Below are 23,463 nucleotides of genomic sequence, written 5' to 3' on the forward strand. Positions count from 1 at the left end.
GATACTTCATTTGAACTGACGGGTGGTTACGACGGGTGGTTACAACACCCTGTCCCATGAATGAGGGAACGGCACCTGCCGGACTCCTTAAAATTCACCACACCTTGTCTCATGAATGAGGGAACGGCAACGCCGGTCGCCTTCAAATTCACAATATCTTGTTATATGAGTGAGGTAACGGCACCGCCGGTCACCTTCAAACTCACAACAGCTTGTCTCGTAAATGAGGGAACGGCACCACCGGTCTCCTACAAATTCACATAAGCCTAGTATCGAACTTACTACCAGTATGTGAGCTATGTCTGTGCAGAATCACTGGGCAGAACCAACAGCCCTATTGAACTGATAACACTTTGGCCTGTAAGGCAGGAACTTCCAGATTGTAAAATCTCACGAACGTAGACGGGGAGGCCCAGCCTACCGCCATACAGATATCGTGGATGGAAATCCCTCTGGCCCAAGCCCACGAAGAGGCCATGCCTCTAGTGGAGTGTGCTCTGACACCTAGCGGGCACTGCAGGTGTTTGGAAGCGTATGCTGTTGCAATCGCGTCCACTATCCATCTGGACAGGGTCTGTTTCGAGGAGGCGAGACCTTTAGTGCGCCCACCAAACGAAACAAATAGCTGCTCAGAACGCCTGAAGGCGGCGGAGCGTGTGACATAAACCCTCATTGCCCTGACAGGGCAGAGGACATTGCCACCGTCCCCCTCGTCGGATGCTGGCAGAGCCGAGAGGGAGATAATCTGCGCCCTGAAGGGGGACATAACCATGCCTCGGTCTGAGAATGACCTTGGAGTCATTAGGACCGAACTCCATACACGTCGGGCTCACTGAGAGCGCGTGTAGATCCCCCACGCGTTTCACTGAAGCCAGAGCTATCAGGAACGCGGTTTTGAGCGAAAGGAACCTCGGTTCCACGGTTTCAAGCGGTTCGAAGGGATGAGCCTTCAAGGCCTCTAGGACCAAGGCCAGATCCCATATAGGAACCGATGGGGGCCGCGGGGGATTCATCCGTCTGGCTCCTCTGAGGAAACGGATGATGAGCTCGTTCCTTCCTAGCGTGCTGCCCAGCGTCGTCTGAGCGAACGCTGCTATAGCCACTACATACACTTTGAGCGTGGAAGGGGCCCTGCCCAGTTCCAAAAGCTCCTGGAGGAAGGAGAGCACCTGCTGGACCCCACATTGCTGTGGATCCAAACCCTTGGAAACACACCACTCAGTAAACACCGACCACTTAGAACTATATAACCGCCTCGTCGAGGGGGCTCTAGAGTGTGAGATCGTGTTCATAACCCCTTCGGGCAGGTCAACGGATATCCGTTGGTCACCCATACATGCAGAAACCATCGCTCTGGATGGGGATGCCAAACTGACCCTCCGGCTTGAGAGAGGAGGTCTGCTCTCAGCGGAACTGGCCACGGGGTTGAGTGCGACAGCTTCACCAGCTCTGGGTACCAAATCTGGTTCTCCCAGCGCGGCGCTACAAGGAGCACCGGGCGGCGCGTCTCCCTGATTTTCGCTATAACCTGGGGCAATAGGGAAATCGGCGGGAAAGCATACAGCGGGAGGCTGGGCCAAGGCTGGGACAGCGCATCCTCGCTTTTGGATAGAAACTTCGGGCAGCGGACGTTTTCTCTCGTTGCAAAGAGGTCGAGCTCCGCTCTGCCGAATAGGCGCCATACCAGCTGGACTGTCTGGTTGTGCAAGGACCATTCGCCTGGGAGAAAGAGGCCCCTGGACAGCTTGTCCGGGCCCACGTTGAGTTGGCCCGGTACGTGCGCGGCCCTTAGCGAGCGCAGCGAGCTGTGTGCCCACGTGAGCAGGCGCTCTGTCAGATTGCCCAGACAACTGGATCTGACACCGCTCTGCCGGTTCACGTAGGAGACCACCATGGTATTGTCCGACCGGACCAATACATGGTGACCTCGTATAAGAGGGAGAAATTGCTTGAGCGCGTTCTCTACCGCTATCATCTCCAAACAGTTTATGTGTAGGAGTTTTTCCCGGCTCGACCAGAGGCCGAAAGCCGATTTGCCCTCGAAAACGGCGCCCCAACCCGAGGTGGAGGCGTCCGTCGAGATAACCTTGCGGTGTGAGATGGCTCCCATCGTCACTCCCTGCTGGTACCAGTCGGCTACTAACCAGGGTTCCAGAGCTGAAACACAGCTCTGAGTCACTCTGATCCGGAAGCCCCCGGACGCCCAGGCCCTGTGAGGCACTCGAGCGTTTAACCAGCGTTGTAGCAGGCGCATGCGCATTAGGCCCAGCTGGAGCACTGCTGCAGCTGAGGCCATGCGTCCCAGCATCCTCTGAAAAACTTTGATTTAAAATTTTGCCCGGCTGGAAGTACACGGCCATGCGTCTAACTCGACGCGCGCGTAGGGGTGACAGGCGGGCTGACATTGCCACGGTGTCCAGATTCAAGCCCAGAAATGAGGTTGATTGCGTGGGCACCAATGAGCTCTTGGTCCAATTGACCGTGAGCCCCAGGCTGTCCAAATGGCTGAGCAGCACTGCCCTGTGGGCGAGGATGAGCCAATCGTCCAGATAATTCAAAACTCGCATACCCTGTCTTCTCAGGGCGAGGGCCGCGTCCATGCACTTCGTAAATATACGGGGTGCTAGTGACAGGCCGAATGGCAGGACGGTGTATTGATAAGCCTGACCGTCGAAGGCGAATCGTAAGAATGGCCTGTGACGCGGCGTTATCTTGATTTGAAAGTATGCGTCTTTCAAGTCTAGGGAAATTAGCCAGTCTCTCGGGCGAATATGCGCGAGGATCTGCTTGGTCGTGAGCATCTTGAACGATCTTTTCATAAGAGCTTTGTTCAGACGCCTCAGATCCAGAATCGGTCTGAGCGACCCATCCCTTTTCGGAACGAGAAAATACCGGCTGTAAAAGCCTGACTCGCTCATAGAATGGGGAACCGGTTCTATAGCCCCTTTGCACAGCAGTGTGGCTATCTCCGCTCGAAGTAGATGTGCTGCTTCCTCGCTCACTCTCATCTCTGTACGCGCACAGAAGCGCGGAGGGCGGCGAGCGAACTGCAGAGTGTAGTCGTGCTTCACTGTTCTCAGCACCCATTCTGATACACCTGGAATGGCTTCCCACGCTCTTGCGTGTGTCACACAGGATAGAACGGCCTCCGGGCTCGAAACGCCGCGCTTCGCGGGTTTGACGGCCTGTATAGGAGGCGGCAACAGACATGGCGGCCTGGGGTGGGGGCGGGGAAGGCGAGAGAGAAGCTGGCGGGAAAGGTTCCGGCGAGCTCTTCTCCGTGAACTCCGATGTCCACTGCGAGCGGCGCTTCTTCTTGCGCGGCTTAACAGGGACAGAATGGATGTCATCCTCGAACTGATCGAGTCGAGCCCGCAGGGTCGACATCGTCAAGTCCTCGCACTCCGGGCATCCGCCGGCAAGGAGTGCGGCAGCGGCGTGATCACGGCCCAGGCAGAGAGCGCAAATCACGTGGCGGTCTCCGGAACTGAGCGGCACGTGACACGAGCCGCAGAGGGAACGAGACATTTTGAAACAAATGCTCGGCTCTTTTTGGGAAAGTGTGACGCAGCGGCGACAACACTTGAGCAATAAAAGGATATAATGCTGCCGGATAGCAGAGCAGGCACGGATGGCTGAAGGTGGCGAAAATGCAGCCGGCTTCTTCAGGCGCTGTCCTAAGCTTGCTGTGCTGCGCGGTCAACGGCGGCGGGTCCCAGATCCAGCGATGCGAGGAGCTTCGCTGAAGAACAGAAAATCGAATATGCAGCCCGTGAGCCCCGCTTATATACACGTGGCCACGCCCCACCTGTAGGCAAATGAAGCCAGGTGGGCGCGAAGCGCCCTCATTGGTCGCCACGTCACGCGGGCTCACCGATAGGCTGCTGCAGTTGCCAGCAGAGCAGCCAATAGCACGCTGGAATAGCCTGCTATGGTCTGCCAGGCTGCCGCACTGCGTTGACAATATTACAAAATTAAGGATAATTTTGGGTTTTTCAGTAATCTCGAAGAAAGAAAACTTTCCCGATGCGTAAGGAACTTACGCAATACGAGAGAACCTCTCGTAAGAGAACCCTATTTCTCCCTCAAACACACACACAGATACAGATACACGCACAAACACACCTCATGAAAGGATTAGTCTACAGAGCATGAGAAGGGTGACTGCACTAGGGCAACCTCTTCCTATTCTCCGATAAAGACACGCGTACATTTCACTCTAGCTCTGTCTCTCTCATTTCACACTTCTGTGTCTGTCTGATGGTGTCCAAGCATCCTCTGGCTCTTTCTGTTCATGCCAGTCCTTCAGAGAAATACAACCCATACACACTCACGCTGTCTGACACATATTGTGAGCTTAAAGCACTGACCACAGTGATCATCTCGCCTTAAAAAAATGTATTTGTTAAAAAGATTATTGGTGTTTTCTCTTGGTGAATTTTTGAGCTCTGGTTTGAGACTTGCTTCTGGCTCTGGCAGGTTTGGCTTGTTAACTTGTTAACTTCGACAGGAAGTTAAATTTCCCAAATGGCACCACTTGATTTGGTTTATCTCATCACAGGACACTGCCACAGTCACCCAGAGACACACAAAAGAATACACACCAGAAGAGTACACTGTAAAAACCAACAACATTACTTAAAGGGTAAGTTCACACAAAAATGAAAATTCTGTCATTAATCACTCACCCTCATGTCTTTCCAAACATCTAAGATCTTCGTTCATCTTCGGAACACAAATGAAGATATTTTTGATGAAATCCGAGAGCTCTCTGACCCCTCCATAGACAGCAATTTAATTAACACTTTCAAGGCCCAGAAAGGTAGGAAAGACAACGTTAAAATAGTCCATGTGACTCCAGTGGTTCAACCTTAAATTTATGAAGCGTCGAGAATCCTTTTTGTGTGCAAAAACAAACAAAAATAACTTCTTTATTTAACAATTTCTTTACGTCTGTGTCAGTGCTTCCGAGTTATGCCAGTGCTATGCCAGAATGCTGGCTTACCATTGGCCGAAGCTGTTCACATGAGCACTACCGCGTGTGGCGCTGACGCAGGAGCTGACCAACGTAAACCACATAGAAGACTGACACAGACGAGAAGAAATTGTTGAATAAAGTCGTTATTTTTGTTAGTTTTTTGCACACAAAAAGTATTCTCGTTGCTTCATAAAATTAAGGTTGACCCACTGGAGTCACATGGACTATTTTAACAATGTCGTTCCTACTTTTCTGGGCCTTGAAAGTGTTAATTAAATAACTGTTTATAGAGGGGTCAGAGAGCTCTCAGATTTCATCAAAAATATCTTAATTTGTGTTCCGAAAATGAACGAAGGTCTTACAGGTTTGGAATGACATGAGGGTGAGTAATTAATAAAAGAATTAGCATTTATGGGTGAACAAACCCTTTAATGTCTTAACCCTTAATCGTCCCTCAAGTAGGGTTTACGTTTGAGTCCCTTGGGGTCAGATAGACCCCAAACTTTTACAGAGCGATTGCATAAGGAAATATAATTTTTTTACATGGAAAACTATATACAATTTTTTTTATTTACTTCTCAACTATACATTTATGCTGTGTTTTTGTGGGTATTTGGTAGTTTTTTACCAATTTACTGCACAAATACTTAACTATGTCATAAATTGGCTCATTAAAAAAAAATTTTTTATGAAAAAATCACTTGAATGATGATCTTAAATAAATATAAATAGTTTTTGGACATTGCTCTATGTGTTAGGGATAGAATACCGCCATCTGTAGGTTTGTGGAAAAACTTTAGGAATTATAGTTAAAGAGAGAGAGTGCAATGACCACATTATCCAATAGAGGTCCATAGGGAAGTTATGCAAAAGTTAAGCTGCCTTTCATCTTTCTTTTATTTGCCCTTTTCCCTCTTTTTCTCATGATTGTTGCATTTGTGCTCTAGTATTTGTCCTCCATTTATGTATGGAATTTTTTCAGATTTATGCCAGTTTTGTTGATTTTATTTGCCAGTTTCTATAAAAATGCTCTCTGTTGCAGTCACACACATGTGTGTGTGTTTGTGTGTGTGTGTGTGTGTGTGTGTGTGTGTGTGTGTGTGTGTGTGTGTGTGTGTGTGTGTGTGTGTGTGTGTGTGTGTGTGTGTGTGTGTGTGTGTGTGTGTGTGTGTGTGTGTGTGTGTGTGTGTGTGTGTGTGTGTGTGTGTGTGTGTGTGTGTGTGTGTGTGTGTGTGTATGAGACAGAAAGATCCTTCCACTTTGTGTTTATGCTCTAGGACCAGATCTTGATATAAATGTAGACATTTTCAGATTTATACTGGATTTAGTTGATTTTTTTTACAAACAAAGTGAAAAAAAAGCATTTTTTACATTTTCCCATTCATTGCCAAAATCCAAAAAAATGCTCCAGACACCTGTGTTTGTGTTTGTGTGTGTGTGCGTGTGAGTGAACATGCTTGTTCCATATTGCATTTGTGCTGTAGTATTAGTACTTCATTTATGTATGAAAATCTTTCAGATTTATGCCAGTTTTGTTGATTTTATTTGCCAATTTCAATAAAAATACTCTCTGTTGCAGTCACACACATGTGTGTGTTTGTGTGTGTGTGTGTGTGTGTGTACGTGTGTGTGTATGAGATAGAAAGTTCGTTCTACTTTGTGTTTATGCTCTAGGACCAGACCTTGATATAAATGTGGACATTTTCAGATTTATACTGGATTTAGTAAAAAAAAATTTACAAAAAAGTGAAAAAATGTATTTTTTACACTTTCGCATTCATTTTCAATGTGGGGTCAATCTGACTCCGAGGGACTTAAACGGTAAAAAATTTTTTACACATCTTTAGAACAACCAAATCAAGCCCAGATTTTTTGTGCATGTTTAGATAGATTATTTAGGAAAAGTCACTGAGTCTCATGGCCCTGAGATGAAGGGAACACTTTTAAAAAAATGGAGGAAAAGTCCAGTGGGGTCAGCTGGACCCCAAGGGACGATTAAGGGTTAACTTAATTGTACAAATCTAGTAATCTGTACTATTCACATACTATGCCGTGTTTACTCAGAAACAGAAAAGTTAAGATTAATTGATTGATTGCCATTTTGTCAAGCAAAAAAAAAAGTTTGTCAAGCAAAAAAAAAGTTTTTGTTTGAACTCACCATTATGGGTATTAGGGTGGTTTCACACTTGGTCCTTTTCAGGGGTCTGAGCACGGTTTGCGTGATTTTTGGCCCATATGTGAACACTCCAAACGTTCTCAGACCACTTTAAAGCGAAGCGAACCGAGACCATCTCAGGAGGTTGTCTGGGTACGGTTCGATCTCATCTTATGGTACGGTTCGCTAAAAACACGCAATCTGAACACAAACTGCTCTGGGCTTACTTGATTTTTCTTTTCGCAGATTCCAATGTAGTTTGGTCATCAAATGCCTCTGTACAAATTGGCTGTTCATCACGGCTGCTTCTTCTGGCAAATCTCTACAAATTATTCGTTCACAACTTACACTTGTTTATTGAAATTTCAACTGCTTCCGACCTGTGTGAGAGACGCAGCTGCGCGCCTTGTCAGTTTAAAATGGTGTTACAAGCGCACACACCTAAAGCGCATGCACAGAAGCCAGCTGTGACAGAGAGTGTACTAAACGGAATCTTTAGCGTTTTATTGCATTCATTTTTGTCAAAAACACACAAGTTCCACATAAACAGGTGGTTTTGTCTTAAGTGAATGTAAACATCTGCATTACTAGCCTAATATAAGAATCAGTGGAGTATGTCACACAGTGAAGTATATGCATTTTTTTTTCATGTGATTATTCAATTTCTTACTTGAATGCTGCTTTTAGGCATACCTACTTAAATTTGAAAGCAGTTTATTTAATTTGCATATTTTTTATTATTTTATTTTATTGTTTATTTTTTGTATGCTGATGTTACCATTGATTTCTGCAATAAAATAAACTTGATTCAAGGAAAACGAATCAAAATAAATGTTATTTACAAAGGTGGATATGTGATAGAGCTAGTGCAAGAATATGTAGTATTGCAAAAAAAATTAAAACATTAAATGTGTACAAAGAAAACAGCAATTGTATTAATGTCATTTAAAAAAAAATCTTTACAAACAAATATCTTGGTTACTGAGGCATAAACAATGTAAGTGAATGGGATAAAATGTTGAAGGCCATAGGGTCAGCCATCAAACACTGGACTAGATCCAAAAAGCAACAGTATGAACACAAAGGGGTCTGAGACCACATTCCTACTAAAGTGTACCAAAAAAGGATCCGAGTCCTCTTTCAGGGACAGGGACAGTGTGAACGTGAAGAGAACTGGGTCCTTTTTCACTTGGTTCACCTCTTGGTCGTCTTAACTCCTTAAGGAGTCTGAGTTTGGTTCTTTTAAAGAGGACCCAAGTGTGAAAACACCCTTTGTGTTCCCTTTGGTTGGGCACTTCGAACTTCATTTATATTATTGTAATTCTCTGTGCAAAACACAACAATGGTAGCTATACTAAGTAAAGAGTAAATCTAAAGTAAATGATCAACTCTCTGCGGTTCTTTTTTAGTTATTGGAACTCTTGTGTAAGTGAACTAAACTAACTAAACATTTGTCAGCACAACATACTATTCCTATTTCACTTTCAGATTTAGATTCAGATTTATTTTATTTTCAATAAAATACATTATATTCAATAATGTTCCTCCATCTTGAGTGACGTTTCTCACAGTTGAACACTGAGGTAGAATTCTGTAAGTGATGTGGGCAGGGAGAAGTGGAGGAGAGATCAGACTCTCTCACACTTTGAGCAAACACTTTCAGATGAAGAGCACATCTACGAAGCAACACTTTGGCATTCAAATAAAGTCTCCATCTGCCATGTCATCAATTAAAGTTGTGTTCTGTCATGTCTTCCCAGCAGACACACTAATAATATACATTAAGCAGCACACGGTGAGGGATGAAATTAGCCGTTAGCCCAATTCACAGCCTGTCCAATCGCAGAGATATTTGCATACTCGGGAAGGTCTGGTTTGCAAAGAGTGGACCCTGTGCTAAACAGATAAGGACATTAAAGCACCGGCGAGCCAAGGCTCACTCCCTCTTCCCTCATTAATATTTTCAGGCCTTTTCATCTCTTGGCTGAACCATGTATCTGGGGAGAGAAGTATTAAACTTATCTTCACAATTACCACTGAACTCAGAGAATTGTATCATTTCTCAAAGTAATATAGTGCTGGGTTTCCGGAGAATTCTCTTGAGCTTTTATGCACATTTGCGGACAATAATACAATGGTATGCAGCAACAGGAAAGAATTAGAGAGAGGATCACTTCATTACTATCAACTCCCATACTGCTCTAGCACACCGATGCTACCGCACACACACACTACAAGACGGCACCATAGCCTATGGTCTGTGTGTAGTATTTAGCCTGATGTAATGCAAATGATGTATTTAATTTGACAGAGTCTTGCTCTTCTAGAGTCAATACGACTGTGGATAGCTCCTGGTCTCAGAACACACTCTATCCGAACACCCACTGATGTACGCCTCGGGAACCCTGTTAGCTTTGATGTGGAATGCTAAGAAAAAAAGGTTTCTCGTTGCTCCAAGCATATAGTAGTTCATGCATACAAGCACACGTGCATTGTTTTTAAGTCTGCTGTAAGTGTGAAGCTACGCCCAAGATTTGTTTTTCGTCTTTAGCAGCACCCTATTCGGCAGAGATCAGCCAACGCGGTTCCTGATGCCTGTACGGTGCTAAGACCCCGTTTTAAATGGGAAACAAAGAATTAATTAAGCCTTAATCTTTGCAGCCGTGCCTGGGTCTGTTCCTGTTTGCCTCTAGCACCATTCAAGGCAGTCTGAGAGTATACAGCACTTCATCTTGCTGTTTTTGCTGATTGATTAAAGATGTAACACTGATGTCAACAATCTGTCATTTCACTCTCTGTGCAGCTGGCACCAAAGAACGCTTCTAATCCATCTCTTCAAACGGAACGCAGAAGTTTGTCTCTCTGGCAATGCCCTAAATTGGTTTGTTTATTAGACATCAGGACACAGGAAATTTGTTAATTTCTCTAATGTGGTGTCAGAGACACTCAATACGGAGGTCCTGTTCCGACTCTTGTTATCATAACATTTATTTGCGTGTTTATATCGACTGGACCAGTGAATTAGTATCACCATGAAATCAAAATTGACAATTATTTTGTATTTAATATAAATGATTTATCCATGCACAATATATATATAAAATATATTTGGGCGTAGTATAGTAGGCGAGTTGGGACGAGTTCTCTTTCAAGTCTTGCGCTTGAACGGACAAATTTACACAAAAATTATGTCAACATGCCCGTCTTGGGGATTACCCTAGCAGACTAAAGGCTGATTTATACTTCTGCCCTGGACTTGCGTCATAGCCTCTACACTGAGGGCTATGTCGATTTTCATTTAGACTTCAGCGTCATTGCCCATGTCGACGTGGAATTACACATGCAGAGGGAGCATGTGTACCCCTGAGGGAGGGGTTATGGCAGACCAATCAAAGCGCTTGCGGTCCGTGTAGAATTTATGTGTTGTTAAATTTTTGGAGAGGTGCATGTCAGGGTACGTCGTAGGCTACGCGTGCAACACACTGCCTTTAAATTGGGCCTAAGGGCCCTATCATACACCCGGTACAATGCCACGTTGTTTAAATGGCAAATGCACTCACACCCATCTGTTCGCCCACTGCTGGTCTGAAAATGAGGTGTGTTCAGGCGCATTGTTGGCGTGTTGCTATTTTGAGGCAACTGAAAACGACTGTTGACCAACAAAAACCTGGTCTAAAGTCAACAGCGGAGTATTTTTTGTGTGTTAGAGCGCATTGGTAATATGCGTCTACTGTATAGGCGGGTCAACACGCGTACACTCTGCTTATTACACACAGGGACGAAACATTTTTAAATATTAACATTAAAAGGATTCCTCTTTGGGGAAGCATTCAGTCTTTCCACTTGCAAATTTTTCCATTTAAATAGCGAATCCACCATGGTGCAGACACTACTGGCTTTTAAAGGGAATGAGAGATGAGGCTCTGATTCTTTTATTGCACTTTACGCCAAAAACACACCCATGACTCATTAAGAGACTAGGTATAACCCTTTGGACCATGAGTCTAGCGCACCGAAATTTTTTCTGTCGTTAAACTAGCAAAAGTTGATTCAGACATACCTTAAGTGCACCTGCGCCATGCGCTTCAGACCATTCGCTCACATCGTTAAAATAGGGTCCATAGTTGGTTACGTCTTAAGTGAACGTTAACAGTCGAGAAAGACAACGCATGTGTATCAGTATCAGTTTAATGAATTTGTGCATTGTGTCTTAAAGTGACAGCAGCCTAATATTCCTGCGGTCTCTAATTTTAATGTTATTCAAACAACAATAGACAAGGAAATCACCCACTGCTATACACTCACCTAAAGGATTATTAGGAACACCATACTAATATTGTGTTTGACCCTCTTTCACCTTCAGAACTGCCTTAATTCTACGTAGCATTGATTCAACAAGGTGCTGAAAGCATTCTTTAGAAATGTTGGCCCATATTGATAGGATAGCATCTTGCAGTTGATGGAGATTTGTGGGATGCACATCCAGGGCACGAAGCTCCTGTTCCACCACATCCCAAAGATGCTCTATTGGGTTGAGATCTGGTGACTGTGGGGGCCATTTTAGTACAGTGAACTCATTGTCATGTTCAAGAAACCAAGTTGAAATGATTCGAGCTTTGTGACATGGTGCATTATCCTGCTGGAAGTAGCCATCAAAGGATGGGTACATGGTGGTCATAAAGGGATGGACATGGTCAGAAACAATGCTCAGGTAGGCCGTGGCATTTAAACGATGCCCAATTGGCACTAAGGGGCCTAAAGTGTGCCAAGAAAACATCCCCCACCAGCCTGCACAGTGGTAACAAGGCATGATGGATCCATGTTCTCATTCTGTTTACGCCAAATTCTGACTCTACCATCTGAATGTCTCAACAGAAATCGAGACTCATCAGACCAGGCAACATTTTTCCAGTCTTCAACTGTCCAATTTTGGTGAGCTCGTGCAAATTGTAGCCTCTTTTTCCCATTTGTAGTGGAGATGAGTGGTACCCGGTGGGGTCTTCTGCTGTTGTAGCCCATCCGCCTCAAGGTTGTGCGTGTTGTGGCTTCACAAATGCTTTGCTGCATACCTCGGTTGTAACGAGTGGTTATTTCAGTCAAAGTTGCTCTTATATCAGCTTGAATCTTGGCCCATTCTCCTCTGACCTCTAGCATCAACAAGGCATTTTCGCCCACAGGACTGCCGCATACTGGATGTTTTTCCCTTTTCACACCATTCTTTGTAAACCCTAGAAATGGTTGTGCGCAGGGATGTAGTGGAGGCTAAACGCACGTAAACGCTGTTTACGCACCTCCCAAAATTTGGAAATAGCGTTTACCCACCTCCAAAGTGCGTTTATCCACCTCTAAATTGAGTTTATCCACCTCTAAATAGCCTACAGTTCCTAAGCCATTTTAAATTACGCTTATGTCGTTTTAGTTTCATATTGTTCATTTTCATTGGTTGTTTGTTGTACAATTAGACGAAGTCTTTCATATTGCGCTGCAACTGTCAGTGTGAGCAGTGGGAAGTTCGGATCATTTTACTGACTCGGATCTTTGAGTCTCGTTCAGCAAAATGAACTAATCTTTTCTCTTTCCGTCTATGGGACTGACAGGAAGAACAAAAGACTCGGATCTCATCTGTCGATTCAGAATCAGAACCCATATGTTGCGTAATGCGCACACGCGGTCAACACAAAATGAACGAATCACTCTCTGAGACAACTCGGTAGTCCCGAGTCATATTAAAGATTCGTTCAAAATGAACGAATCATTCATGAACAACACGCAACCAAGATTCAAACATAGATATCCGGCAATTTTTTTTAGCACCGTCAAGACAGCAGCCCTCCTCCTCATGCCAGCAAACGGGCTCGGCTACAAGCCCATAGTGAGTGAGCTCGGGAAAACAGTACTAAACTTTATGTTTTTGGGGTTAATTTGGTTCACGGTTAGATTCATGCCACTGACTCAACAAGTCACCTCTTCCTTTTCCCATTAGCCAATGTAGGCCTAAAAGTAAAATTCAGGATACATTATCAGATAAATAACTGGATGTAAGTTAATTATATGCATTCTCTGGTATTTAAACCACTGGAAGTTTGTGACAACAAGCGCCCTTTGCTAGTCAGCTAGCTAGTTATTGTTATCGCTACAGCCGTTCGCGGGTACGGTAAACGTTTCTATGGTAATAACAGCGAGTTGGACCAATCAGAGGCATCGCTGTTAAGCTTAGGGCTGTGGGTAGTGTAGTTTTTCTTACAGACCTCTAGCTACAGAAGCAGAAACTTTCGTTTCACAACTCGTGGTCAGTCTACCTCAGATGTTTTAGACATTATGGCTGATAATCTAAATCCTTATGGAGAAAAATCAATGGGAGTTTTACTTCCTGTTTGCGTCTGTAGATTTCTCATAAATTCATCAAAAGTTTACATTCTAAATGCAATCGCAAGCGATCGCTGTCTGCACCCTGTCATCATCAACACAAAGCTCTCGCTCTTCTTCACCAAATTCATCCTTCTGTCGTTAATCTGCACCTGCCTCATTAGCAATTGGCAAAAACTGTAATCGACAACTATTTTGATAATCGATTTGTCGGCTTGAGTAATTTTTTAAGACAAAAGTTAAATTCTTTGATTCCAGCTTGTTTAATGTGAATATGTTCTAGTGTGTTCTCTCATATGTGACAGTAAACTCACTGAGTTGTGGACAAAACGAGACATTTGAGGACGTCATCCTGGGCTTTTGGGAAACACTGATCCACATTTTTCGGACATATTATAGACCAAACAACTAATCGATTACTTGAGAAAATATTCAACAGATTAAACGACTATGAAAATAATCCCAAATCTAATCATTATGTACAAGTGCATTGCATTGGAACCCCTGGATTTAAGCCTCCCCTGTTACAAGTACACAGGAGGCAGACACAGATGTTAACAGGTAAGGGTAGTTTATTAGACCACAGTAGAGCAGGTGTTGTGGAGCAGGTGAGTAAACCGGTTGTTGGTAGATTAGAAGGTGATACGAGAGAGAGAGTTACTCTCTTTTGTTTTGTAGAAGGAAGGACGCTGGAGCCTGGAGGTCGCTGGAGACTGGAGATCGTTGGAGACTGTAGATCGCTGGAGTACTGAGGGACGGACAGGAACACACCCACACAGCAGACAAGGAACACGGAAGGAAGGAGACACGCTGAAGACAGGTAAGTATCAGTAGTAGAGTCCTTGAGGTAAGCATAGCCTGAAGTATATGCGAACGAGACCGGATGTGGAGTGCTGTGTGGTTGTGAGTCTTGTAGTGCTGGTGATGAGTGTGGTGATGAGGTGCAGGTGATGGTGATCAGTACTCTGGGGAAGGAGTGCGCTGTGATTGGTGGAGGGTGGAACCTGACGTGTCTGTGACAGTACCCCCCCCTCCACGGCCCGCTCCAGAGGGCCGAGAACCCCGACGCCGTGGTGGACGTCCTCTACCCCGCGGAGCTGGCTTCTCAGGATGACTGTCGTGAAAGGTCTGGAGTAAACTGGGATCTAAAATGTCGTTCCTTGGGACCCAGGAGCGTTCCTCGGGACCATATCCTTCCCAATCCACTAGATATTCCAGCTGACCACCACGACGTCGGGAGTTCAAGATCTCATTGACCTTGTAGGCCGTACCGTCCTCCAGGATGAGTGGAAGGGGGGGTTCGGCGGGAACTTTGTCAGGTCCTGTGGGAGAAACAGAGGGGTGGTGAGCTTTCAGCAGTGAGACATGGAAAGTGGGATGTATACGATACCCTTGTGGCAGACGGAGTTGATAGGTGACTGGATTGACCTGCTTGGTGATGGATAATGGGCCAATGAACCTGGGACTCAGCTTTTTGCAAGGCAGACGCATTCTGATATCTCTGGTAGATAGCCACACCAGCTGACCAGGCTGGAAGACAGGGGTGTCAGAACGTCGGAGATCAGCTACCATCCTGCGTCTGCGCAGGGCCCGTTGCAACTGATGGTGGGCTGAGTCCCAGACCCTCTCGCTCTCTCGGAACCAGTAGTCCACTGCAGGAACGTCAGAGGGTTCCCCATCCCAGGGGAACAGTGGAGGTTGAAAGCCGAGTACGCACTGGAACGGGGTGAGTCCTGTGGTCGACTGTCTCAGAGAGTTTTGGGCGTACTCGGCCCAACCCAGGAACTGGTTCCAAGAGTCCTGGTGGTCATGACAGAAGGTACGTGGACAGAAGGAAGCGGCCAATTTCCTGTACCTTCCTTTCCGTCTGCCCGTTTGACTGTGGATGATACCCCGACGTCAGGCTAACGGCCACACCTAGGAGTGAGAAGAACGATCTCCATACTCTGGATATGAACTGGGGACCTCTGTCTGATACAATGTCCTCTGGTACTCCGAAGTATCTAAAAACTTGGTTGAAGAGTGTCTCAGCTGTTTCCATGGCAGTAGGCAGACCTGGGAGTGGGATCAGACGACAAGATTTAGAGAAACGATCTACCACTACTAGAATGGTGGTATTACCGTCTGAGACCGGCAGGTCAGTGATGAAATCTACTCCTAGGTGTGACCATGGGCGTTCAAGGCATGCTTGACTGCAAGGAGTTCCCTGTCACCGATGGAGTAGTTGACTTCCGCCGGGCTGAGCTTGTGGGAGAAGAAGGCGCATGGATGGAGTCTACTGGGCGTCCCCTGCTGCTGCGATAACACCGCTCCCACTCCGGTTGTGGAAGCATCCACCTCCACGACGAAGGGCCTTTCCGGGTCTGGATGGACTAGTAGGGGAGCGGTGGTGAAGGCTTTCTTGAGTTGGCTGAAGGCGTTGGTGGCTGCCGGGGTCCAGGACAGAGACTTGGGCTTATTGCGTAACATACTGGTGAGTGGATGAGTGATAGAGCTGTAACCTTTGATGAATCGTCTGTAGAAATTGGAGAAACCTAGGAAGCGTTGGAGTTCTTTTATGGTAGTGGGTTCTGGCCAGGTTGTGATGGACTCCACCTTCCTCTCGTCCATCCGGATGCCACTATGATCTATGTGGTATCCCAGGAAGGAAACGGATGCTTGGTGGAAAGAACACTTTTCAGCCTTGAGGAACAGATGGAACTGACGTAGACGGTTGAGGACCTCCGCAACGTGTTGGCGATGTTCGGCCTGGCTCCGGGAGTAGATGAGGATGTCGTCGATGTACACTAGGACGAATCGATGGAGAAACTCCTGGAGCACCTCATGGATGAAATCCTGGAATACGGAGGGGGCGTTTACCAATCCATACGTCATGACGAGGTATTCATAGTGTCCAGTAGGGGTTATAAAGGCAGTCTTCCACTCGTCCCCCTCACGTATCCGGATGAGATTGTACGCGCTGCGGAGGTCCAACTTGGTGAACACAGTGGCACCACGGAGATGTTCGAGGGCTGCTGGGACGAGAGGAAGGGGATACCGGAACTTAACAGTGATTTTGTTGAGGGAACGATAATCGATGCATGGCCGCAAGCCTCCGTCCTTTTTTGCCACAAAGAAGAAGCTGGATGCAGCAGGGGAAGTAGACGGCCTGATGTAACCTTGGGCGAGGGCTTCCTGGATGTATTCCTCCATGGCCTTCTCCTCCGGGATGGATAGTGGGTATATCTTACCCCTTGGTACTGGTTCACCCGGAAGCAGGTCGATGGCACAGTCCCATGGCCGGTGTGGAGGCAGCTTGGAAGCCCGTTGCGGGCAGAAGACATCGCTGAAGGGGGCGTAACACTTGGGGACATCGACAGAGCGTTGTTCAACTGGACTTTCGATGGATGTGGCACAGAGAGTCAGATCAGGCAGAGACGAGGATGGAAGAGGAAGTTCAGTTAGACATTGAGAGAAGCAAGTGTCGCCCCACTTCAGGATTTCGCCCGTCTTCCAGGAGATGGTAGGGTTGTGCTGCTCCAACCAGGGGCGCCCCAGAACCACGTCAGCAGTCGAATCCTCCAGAACCAGCATGTGAGCCTCTTCCCGGTGTAAAAGCCCTACTTGGAGAGTGACTGGTCCAGCCACGGTACGGACGTGCTTGCGACTAAGGGGTCTTCCAGTTATTGAGCTGATCCTGTAGGTGGTCGGAGACGGAGTGGTCTTGAGGCGTAACTGGCGGCAGATGGCACCGGAGAGGAAGTTGCCGGCTGACCCCGAGTCGAGGAGCGCGACCACTGAAAGGGATACTGGTCCTGGTGCTCTTGGATGCACGCCTGCATGCGAGTGGCGCAGCGAATGGAATGCTGGATGAACTTCTCAAGGCCGATGGAGTCCTCGCATGCAGCGAGATGCAGCCGTACCCGAGGTTCCAATCCTTGCCGAAATGTTGTTATCAGCGCCTGTTCATTCCATCTGCTACACCTACCGGTGTATAGCGTATCCTGATGATATTGTTCTCAGAGAGAAAAAAAATATTTAAGAGAGATAGAGAGGGGATGTCACAGACACGTCAGGTTCCACCCTCCACCAATCACAGCGCACTCCTTCCCCAGAGCACTGATCACCAAACACCTGCACCTCATCACCTTACTGTGACCACGATGCGGTCACCCAGAATTTATAGTTTACCCACCTCTTTTTTTACCACTACACCTCTGGTTGTGCGTGAAAATCCCAGTAACTGAGCAGATTGTGAAATACTCAGACCGGCCCGTCTGGCACCAACAACCATGCCACGCTCAAAATTGCTTAAATCACCATTTGAACCGTTACACCCTTAGTGTTTACTGGTGCGAAGGCGGGACAATCTGTCACTCACATGAAAACCACAACGATCCAATCAATTCCAGATGGACAAAATCAAGTCCTGCCCCCCATTTTTTACTTGTTCGAGAAGCCGTTTCACTTCGATATACAGTACATCACAATAGGTAAGAAAACACTATTGCAACTTCTATTTCATGTTGACTTCAAACTCAAAATTAAAGATTTCATAATTTACTCATCCTCATGTCCTTTTAGGGAAAAATTCTGAAGACTGCACTGGTCGTTCTCTCAGTACAGTTACAATAAATGGAGTTTGAAGCAATTGTTTCATTCGATTGAACTGAAGTCATCTCGTGTCACACTGAATACAGTCTGTGCTGAAACAAGTGGTCCATTTGACACATGCACAAATCTTCTGAAGTCGTATATTTGTGTAAGAAACTGACTAAAAAACAGTCCTAGCTCTTTTTAGTATGCCATTACAGTTCATGAGCGAAGTACTGCAGTACTGTGTGAACATATTTTTCTCTAGAATCAGATCGTTTCAATAAAGCAGGTTCACAAAATCAAACGGAATCAAAGATTTCTCCAGGTATTACAAACCTAATTAGTATAAACATTTGGTCATGTGCTAATGCATTCATCTGATGCCACAAGTGTGTTTTTAATAAATGCAACTTTTGCATTGCGGGTGGTTGCTTTAAGTCAGGGGTCACTGTCCTGCAGAGTTTAGCTCCAACTCCCAATTAAACACACCTGAACCAGTTAATTAGTGTTTTACTGGGGCCTTGTTAGACACTGATTAGCTGGTTCAGGTGTGTTTATTTGGGGTTGGAGCTAAACTCTGCAGGACAGTGGCCCTCCAGGACTGAGTTTGGAGACCCCTGCTTTAAGTTCTTAATGTTTTCATAGTACAATAAGCTCTTTTATCTAAAATGGCCATGAAAAATGTGATCCCTCGTGATATGAAGCCTTTAAACATTGTTTTTATTCATTTAGATAGTGTGTTTATTTGTTTATTGTATATATAAATTTTACTACTTAATTATTTTTCTTTCATGTATTAATCTTAATTATTCGTTTATCGCATCTTTATCTTTCTTTCTCCGGCTATGTTTAATTATCTTCACATCAAAATGAGGTAATGAACCAAGACAGACTTGCCATTTCAGAAAAAAAGAAAACATTCCTCCTTCCTGATTGAGTCATAAGGGAAACATTAGTGATGTTTGAGAGATATGCAAGAGAAATTAGCTATGGTAAAAAACAATATATATATATAAAAGGGATACTCCTCAGCGAACTGAATAATTTTAATGCATAACGCAAAACATAGACTACATTCAGTATGAACCTTACCTTTTCTCTTCTAGCACCACAATGTCTCTGTGCACAAAACAAGGTCCATACAGAAATTATTTACCAATTCTGGTGTGTCAAAACTTGACAGTCCTACACAAAACACTCACCTAAACCCAAATTAATGAATAATTGCCTGAATTGTGAACCAGGCCCGATCGACCCACATCAGCACCTGACCTCAATACAAGTGCTTTAACTTCCTTTTTAAGTTGTTGCTTAAATTGCCATGTTTTGTTGTCATTGTTGTCCTGTGCTGAAATGGCCTGTGGAAGTATCTTCCTGAGGCCCTGGAGCAAACCAGAAAGGTGAAACGTTGACATGAGTGCTGGGGTTTCATTGTTGGCGGGACAGTTAACAAATGACAGCTGTTAATTTGCAGTATGCTGATGTGGTAATTATGGCCATGATTTATTCTGCAGTCCAGACTGTCTCTGTTAGACAGAGGATACCCTTTAGGGCCTGGCTGGCATTTAGCCTCCTCTCTGTGAACAGTCCATATTGGAAGAGAAGCAATGGAGAAACATCTTCATCAGGCTGGGCAATGTCAGCATGAATACAACAGGAAATAAACACCATTATGTACTGGAGTCAGTCAGTCATGGATATTAACCGTCAAAGAAAACACATTAAAGCAGCAGAGCAAATGTTTACTTGCTGACGACACAATCTGTAATGATGGAAAATGTCACTTACACTACAGAGAACAGCTTAGTTTTAGAAACAAATGGGAGGAGACAATATAAAATTGCACAGCAATTATACAGTAAATTGTAGACAGAGCACTAATTATGTTGTCTTCTTAATATATTACTAAAATAAAATTATTTTTATTTTAAAAAATACTATGGTTTTTGAAAACAAGTGGACCATTGTGGCAATGCCATGGAATTTTCTAATTGGCTTACACTACTATTCAAGAGTTCCAAGAATTGCTTTTTTTTTTTTACATCATTAATATTCAACGAATATGCATTAAAATGACCAAAAGGGACAGTAAATACATTTATTAAGTTACAAAAGATTTATATTTGGAACAAAACAAAAGTAATCAAGTTAATAAGTAATAGGAGTTGATGTCTTTCTATATCTATAGTCTTTGCTATATTGTTCAGCAGCAGCGTGTCTTACTTGCAGCATGTCGTGTATGTATTGGTAGTAGCAAGTCCCGTACTTACTCTGCAGCAGCAGCAGCAGCATAGCAGATCTAAAAATAGCAGCTCCGCCAAGACCAAATATCAAAATTATCATACCCATTACCATGCCAAAACACTCCAAGAGTTGTGATGACAGAACTGTTTTCATTGTATTTTTGATTAAATAATTGGTGAGCATAAGAGACTTCTTTTAAAAACAGTAAACAATCAAAACAAAAATGTTCATATTTCATTCAACATAGCTTAAGGGTCAGTTCTGGCAGGTCACGTTAGTCATTGCCGCATCAGCTGACACTCAGTTGATCCATGTCTACCTATAGGAATTCGACGCCTACAGCATTCCTACAGCATTATATCGCTGCGCTCCCTGCTCTTATCCATGTAAGACAGTCCAAACGGTATGCAAATAGTCAATTATCTTTGACAGAACAACATGCTAATGCCAAACTTTATTGAAAAATGAAGACTAGAACAGTCAATCACGCCCACATAACATTTATCACAGATGATCAACCCATTCAAGCTCATTCTGGGCCTAACATTGAGAGCAAACACAATGTCCCTAGTACATTCAAATGAAGGAAGGGACTCACAGGATGCTGTCAGAGGTCAGAAGGCCTCTGGACAGATTTAGTTAGGAGTGGCTGGCCGGGGAGGTGGAAGACTCTGTTCACAGGCCCATCTGCACAGAACACCTGCTGGCCCTGAGAGCAATGCTAATGAAGCGCTCTCTCTTTCTGTGTGTCTTTATTCTTCTTTCTCTCCATCCGGAGCCAGACATATGGAAGGGAGGGTCCTGGACTGTGGCCGGGAGAGCAACGCTTCTGCCGAACGGCAGTGTAAATTAGACAAACGCTCCACAGCTAACCTTCAGCTCAGCTCAAGAACATTGACTCAATCTGTATACATGAATCCTTTAATGTTGGCCTCAAAATCAAATAACTCTCACCCAGCACTGACGGGGAAATTGCTACTTACACTCTCAGAGCCTTCACTTGTGCAGTCTCCTTCAATCTGTAGGTTGGCTTTTTTTTTTTTTTTTTTGCTTGCTGGTGATCCCAGGAACAATTTTTAATAGAGGCTTATCAAGGTAGAGAGAGAATGACTCTGACATTTTCAATTCTCTGTGCACAGCACCAAGAGATGCTCAAATTTCCCAAGGTCACAAAGCAGCCCACACAGACAAGACCTGAACAAGAGTGAGAACACACACACAGACTTTCACACAGAGAGCAAACCATAGACAAATAGCTGTGAGACAACAAAAAACATTTCTTCTTCTTTTTATTTCAGGCACTGCATCAGAGTCAGAAAAATCTGCCTCATAAACACACACATAAAAATTTAAAGGCGTGTAGAAAACAATTTAAAGCTGTCTGGTTCCCCCCTTCCCCCTCAACCCAATTTCTCTCTCCTTTCACTTTCTTCACAGTCTAAAAGCTTCATATTCCTTTCACTTATTTATCCTTTTTTAGGCAAAAGTAATCAGAAATTCCTACTTTTTGCAGGCTATATCCTCAAGTTTCATTACACTTACATGGCTTTAGACCCAACAGAACTGATTGTGATGTGAATTTTTGCTACATCACAAATCAACACATCCCTCACAGATGCGGGTCAAAGCCTTTTGAGATATACTGTACGTAAGAGAATGTCCCAAGTCCGATTCAAGTTTTAAGCTTATGTCGATTACCAAGTAAAAAAATGTGCTCCTTATGTCATGGTCACAGCAAGGCACTTACAATGGAAGTAAACAGTGCCAGCATCCGGAGAGTTTAAAGGTCAAAAAGTGAAGCTAACACACTAAGCCCTTACATTAATTCTGCTCTAAAACATGTATTATTTGACCTAATTTGAGTTGCCTATATCATAGTTTTCGTAGCAAGACTGCAAGGAGGATTCTACAAGAGTGAACTTTTAAGTTATTTGTCACTGATGTAATATTTGCTGGATATATGCCTCTACATATATCATGTTTCATCATGCACCTGTTGTCAGGTAAAAAGGTAGCAGATGGTTTCCGGCTGGTTATTGTCATCAGGCATTATTAATGTATGCAGACAACAGGAAGGAGATACATGTTCTGCTGATTTAAGACAACATCTAAATAAAGTCATAGGGGTTTGGAACAAAATGAGGGTGAGTTATGATGACAGAATTGTCATTTGTGTGCACTATATAAATTGCAAACTTATAGCAAGCTTTTAACAGTATGTATTTGAACATTTATTGTCTTAACTACAGTAATTTACTTTTATCGTTGGAAGTGCATTATTGGAGCCTTGTGTTTTTAAATAAACAAATGAATTGTTATTTGAATTTAAAGAAGTAGAACATTCAGTTACATTAATTTCTTTGAATATTCATGTTAATTTTGGTGAACTTTCCTTTTAAATCTAAAATCTTGTGCCTTGAACAGTGTGCATTTTCACCTGTTTTTGGAATAATTAAATACAGCAATAATTGGTCTTGCATAATTGCTATTTGAATTTGAGTGAGTAGAATTAAAATGAACTAATAAAACAAAACAAAAAAATCATGTAATTGCAAAAAGTGTAATTTTTTAAATGCTAAGATCATAAAAAAAAATTGAATGATGGCATAAGAAGTTTTTAAAGACACGTACAAACATTTTTTGTTGTAGTTCATTAATATAATTATTTATACTGTTCAAAATATCGTTTTATGTTTTTGAAAGAAGTTTTTTATGCTCACCCAGACTGCATTAATGTAATCAAAAATATAGAAAAAAATTATATTTTGAAATAGTATTACAATTTAATATAACTATTTTAATATATTTGAAAATGTAATTTATTCCTGTGATGACAAAGCTGAATTTTCAACATCAATACTCCAGTCTTCAGTGTCACATGATTCTTCAGAAATCATTCCAATATGCTGATATTTCTTTATTATTATCAATGCTGAAAAAAGTTGTGCTGCTTCACATTTTTGTGGAAACGTGCCAGGATTCTTTGATGAATATAAAGTTCAAAAGAACAGCATTTACTTGAAATAGAAATCTTTTCTAACATTATAAATGTATTTACTGGCATTATAGATCAATATAATGTGTCCTTGCCAGTGATGCGCGGGTCAGTGTTTAAACAACCCGCACCCGACCGACGTTTTCAACT

The sequence above is a fragment of the Gobio gobio genome (genome assembly GCF_949357685.1).
Source record: "Gobio gobio genome assembly, chromosome: 18".
Taxonomy (NCBI): domain Eukaryota; kingdom Metazoa; phylum Chordata; class Actinopteri; order Cypriniformes; family Gobionidae; genus Gobio; species Gobio gobio.